The sequence below is a fragment of the Salvelinus sp. IW2-2015 genome, linkage group LG4q.1:29 (genome assembly GCF_002910315.2).
Source record: "Salvelinus sp. IW2-2015 linkage group LG4q.1:29, ASM291031v2, whole genome shotgun sequence".
Classification (NCBI taxonomy): domain Eukaryota; kingdom Metazoa; phylum Chordata; class Actinopteri; order Salmoniformes; family Salmonidae; genus Salvelinus; species Salvelinus sp. IW2-2015.
The window spans coordinates 5,105,199-5,110,582 of NC_036842.1; the positions used below are offsets into that span (position 1 = coordinate 5,105,199).

Consider the following 5,384-nt stretch of genomic DNA (forward strand, 5'->3'; position numbering starts at 1 on the left):
TAAAATAAATCATGGCTATATACAGGTAGTACCAGTACCGGGAGTCAATGTGCAGAGGTACAAAGGTTAAAAAGGAATGTCCCTTTTTCAGGACCCTGTCTTTCAAAGATAATTCATAAAAATCCAAAACTTCACAGATCTTCATTGTAAAGGGTTTAAACACGGTTTCCCCATGCTTGTTCAATGAACCATAAACAATTAATGAACATGCACCTGTGGAACGGTCGTTAAGACACTTAACAGCTTACAGACGGTAGGCAATTCATGTCACAAGTAATGACTTAGGACACTAAAGAGGCCTTTCTACTGACTCTGAAAAACACCAAAAGAAAGATGGCTCAGGGTCCCTGCTCATCTGCGTGAATGTGCCTTAGGCATGCTGCAAGGAGGCATGAGGACTGCAGATGTGGCCAGGGCAAAATTGCAAATATCCGTACTGTTGAGACGCTAAGACAGACACGGAGACAGGACGGAAGTCTGATCGTCCTCGCAGTGGCAGACACGTGTAACAACACCAGCAACAGGATCGGTACATCCGAACATCACACCTGCGGGGCAGGTAAAGGATGGCAACAACAACAAACTGCCCGAGATTAACAACAGGAATCGACAATCCCTCATCAAGTGCTCAGACTATCCGAAATAGGCTTGAGAAGGCTTGGACTGAGGGCTTGTAGGCCTGTATGTAAGGCAGGTTCCTTACCAACATCAACTAGCATTTTTCATACCACAGATGAAATAGGTGCGCCTACCTAAGCACGTTTTAAAGTGGGACTAGACAGGCTAGCAACATTGAAGCAACTTAGATCTATGGTTCATTTTTTTGCCATGTTCAATACTTCGGATATCAATTGTTTGTGAATGACGTAGAGTAGAGGCATTTGTGAAAATTCTAACCGCAATATAAAGTGTGAAAGGAGGCCTGTGCGTTTGGACAATTGATTAGACAGGCAGTAAATAAACCTATGTTAGTCTTGTCCAGGACGGCCTCTACAAAGACGCGGTTGCGCCACAAGCAATCAGGGGCCTGCCCATCTTTCACTTTAAACTGGAGCTATTTTGTGTTTTTACAGGCAGTAGTCGACTGTAGGCGCTTTAGATCATTAAAAGAGGTTTGCCAAATATCACATGAATTTCTGGGCAATGTCATGTAAATACCACTGTAGTTCTCCTTACATTTGGGACTTTACAGTCCTATGATCAACAGACATGAACAGGTAAGGCTCTATCTCCTCAGTTTGTCAAATCATCAACAACAAGGATCACACACTTGTTAGGCCAGAAGAGATTTGTTCAAATTAACAAGGAAACAGTAGATTAAAATCTCTCAAAGCTTGTACGTTGGCCGGTCAAAATTGCAACTGAAAAACCAATGGGGAAAGTGACAGCTGCTCGCCTTTCTGCAACTGTGCCTGGCTCAATGCATGCTTGTCACGCAATCACGTTTGGACCTGTTGGGAACTTGCCTACCTCCCATTTGATCGATGCAAAATACTTTGATATTAACACAATTTGACACTACAGGGGGTGTTGTTTTCAACTTGGACATTTAATCGTTCCGAAAAAATTAAACTGCTCGTACTCCAATTCTTGTGCTCGTACAATAATGCATATTGATTATTACTATTGGATAGAAACAATCTCTAGTTTCTAAAACGTTTCAATTATGTTGTGGGTGAACACAGAATCTTCTGCAGTAGCGAAATTCATGGACAGGAACTAAGCGAAGGTCTGAAAGACGAGCGCTCTGTTCTCAGATCAGTTTAAAGCTCTGTATTATCCTTGGGTCGACATGAAACTGCACCCGCTTTCCCCCTGGATGTCGTAACCAGTGCGAAAGCTGGATGGAGTTTCTACGTAGATCTCAAACCTTATAAAAGGCGCAAGGACACGAAGGGAGCTCTCTTTTTCGGTCATTCGTATTACGCAGAGACAAGACCTCAGGATGGCATTTGGCAACGCCTCAGTTTATCCCTTAAGATATATCCGTCTGTATTTAATTCGATATAGGTGTTGAAAATCATACTACAAAATTATTTTAACCGAGTTATATCAAGTTTATGCGAGTAAATATTGCTATTTTCGGAATTTCCTTAGTATTGCGATTTTGAGGATTGTGGGCATGTTGTGAGCAATGCTATTGTTAGCTGCTAATTCCGAAGTGAAGGACGGCGTTTTACAACCAAGCAACGTTCTTTTGGCAAAGGAACACCTTGCCCAAGATTCTGATGGATAGCTCGTGCCAAAAGTGAAACTATTATGATGTTATTCCCGTATTTATGTGACGGATTTGTCCGCCATATTGCGGCTCTAAGTCTGCTTGTGTAACGCACAGAGACTGTATTGGTCTAGTAACGTTAATTTTAAAAATCTCTAGATACTCAGCGGTTGCATTAATTCTAAGCTATAGCAATCTTTGCATATATGCTTCCAACTGTCATTTTTAGTCAAGTTTAGCGATTATTGTTGATTAGATTAGGTGCCTTATACCAAGATTGGCGCCGGCCAGAATGCATGACCTGTGCCATACTGATCACATTGTATAACCACGATTTGTGCTGCTAAAATATGACACACTTTTTCGACACAAAACCTATATGCATTGTGTAATATGATGTTACAGGACTGTCATCTGATGAAGTTTTTCAAGGTTAGTCCAAATTATCGCTAATGCTTTGCTGTATGTTTAGATCGCTTAACCTGTTGCCTGACTGTAAATTGCTTGTGTTTCTGGCTATTGTGCTAAAGCTAGTATAATGCTATACTTGTTGTTTTTCGCTGTAAAACACTTAAAATCTGAGCATATTGGCTGTTTGATTCACAAGATGTTGGCTTCATTTGCTGTACGCTTGTGTATTTTTCAGAAATGTTTTAAGATGAGTAATTTAGGTATTTTGACGTTGAGTCCTCTGTAATTATTCTGCGCGCTTCGCATATTGTCAAGATTGCAGCTGCAATGTAGAACTGTGATTTTACCCTTGATATGCACATTTTTCTAACAAGACATATCTATACATAAATAATGTTATCAGACCTGTCATCTTATGAAGTTGTTTCGTTGGTAGTGGGCTATATATACATTCTTTGTATTCTGGTCGAAATTGTGATAGCTACCATGGCAAGGAAAAAAATGGTGGGAAAACAAAAGTTGTGTCTTTTGCTATCGGATGGTTAGCTAATAGATTTAATATTGTGTCTCTCCCTGTCAACATTTTAAAAAATCAGAATGGGCTGGTCACCAAGAGATAAGTGTTTCATTTCCACTACTGGTGGTCTGTCGCGACTTTGATAGCTCTCCTCACCATGGTATCGCTGTGATCAGACTAGACATTGTGCATAGTAAGTGCTCTTTACTATGTTGACCTAGTGAGTCGCGGTTTTGTTCTGGAGGGGTGATGGTCCGCGTATGCTAATTCTGCCAGCTTGTATCTTGGTAGGGGCGCAGATATTTTCGAGCAAGATATGCACGCGGGGTTAGGGAGGAAATATCGAGGTTAAGGGATATGCTAACTGTGGATACCCGAGGACGTCGTGTCATAGTCTTGGAGCGCGATGATACGCCTTCGACTAGCTAAGGTGGAGGTCGCGCACTCAATGGGGTTCTGTGCATCTAAGCTAGGTCTCGGCGGACGAGTTTGGTAAAACCTGACATCTCTTAAGCATAGTTCGGACTGACGCGCGATGATTAAGATCCGAATTAGGTGCAGGGCGAATCATCACAAAGCTCAGGCCTGCTGAGTTATACAGGACACAAGTACGTCACATCATCATCATATCGCGCCCTACTCCCATCTGGAATGATACGCGTTAGGCCCTTCTATGCTTGTTAAAGCATGTGTGCTAATGTACAATATGAGCCTCTAATACGGCTGAAATTGGGTTGAATCTGTTAAGTTTGCTGAAAATAAATGCAGTTGACAGTGAGGCCGAATTTATAAGTAGGGGTAACAGGATAAATAGACTTAGCTGTAGCAGCAGCGTATGTGGAGCAGTAGCAATGTGTGTGMGCTTATGTTATGAGTGTGTGGATGTAGCCTGTAGAGTTGAAGTCGGAWGTTTACATACACTTAGGTTGGAGTCATTAAAACTCGTTTTTCAACCACTCCACAAATGTATTGTTAACAAACTATAGTTTTGGCAAGTTGGTTAGGACATCTACTTTGTGCATGACACAAGTCATTTTTCCAGCAATATTTTACAGACAGATTATTTTACTGTATCACAATTCTAGTGGGTCAGAAGTTTACATACACTAAGTTGACTGTGCCTTTGTACAGCTTGGAAAATCTCAGAAAATAATGCAAAAATAATGGCTTTAGAAGCTTCTGATAGGCTAATTGACATAATTTTAAGTCAATTGGAGGTGTACCTGTGGATGTGTTTCAAGGCCTACCTTCAAACTCAGTGCCTCTTTGCTTGACATCATGGGATAAAAAAAAGAAATCAGCCAAGACCTCAGAAAAAAAATATTAGACCGCCACAAGTCTGGTTCATCCGTGGGAGCAATTTCCAAATTGAAGGTACCACGTTCATCTGTACAAACAATAGTACGCAAGTAAACACCATGGGACCACGCAGCCGTCATGCCGCTCAGGAAGGAGACGCGTTCTGTCTCCTAGAGAGGAACGTACTTTGGTGTGAAAAGTGCAAATCAATCCCAGAACAACAGCAAAGGATCCTGTGAAGATGCTGGAGGACACAGGTACAAAAGTATCCTATATCGACATAACMTGAAAGGCCGATCAGCAAGGAAGAAGCTACTGCTCCAAAAACGCCATAAAAAAAGCCAGACTACGGTTTGCAACTGCACATGGGGACAAAGATCGTACTTTTTGGAGAAATGTCCTCTGGTCTGATGAAACAAAAATAGAACTGTTTGGCCATAATGGCCATTGTCATATTTGGAGGAAAAAGGTGGAGGCTTGCAAGCTGAAGATCACCATCCCAATCGTGAAGCACGGGGGTGGCAGCATCATGTTGTGCGGGTGCTTTGCTGCAGGAGGGACTGGTGCACTTAATACTCCACCAAACATCCTAGTCAGATGCAAAATTGCGCAACTAAGATCTCCTCGACAAAAAAACGTTTGAATTAATGACACTTTCTTGAGTCTTCTTGAGTTATCTTATTAATCCGGACAATTTTATACTGCTACTGCGGTCAAAATGGACAAACAGTACTATTGCTGCTTTTTTTTTTTTTTTTTCTAGAAGTCTTTTAAGAGAGTATGCGAGCACATTCATTCGTTTGCTAGCCAAGTTTGCGAGGCGCCAGCTGAATTAAAGCATGCTGAAGCCTTTACACTGAACCCAACACACACTCACAGTTGAAGTCGGAAGTTTACATACACCTTACCAATAACATTTAAACTCAGTTTCACAATTCC

The 5,384-nt window shown here is 41.5% G+C and overlaps 1 protein-coding gene across 2 annotated transcripts in view; it reads right to left on the reverse strand.

Annotated features, from left to right (window-relative positions):
* LOC111961293 (phospholipid phosphatase 1) overlaps nt 1-5,384 on the reverse strand; it is a 39,107-nt gene that overhangs the window by 20,721 nt on the left and 13,002 nt on the right. The window lies entirely within an intron of this gene.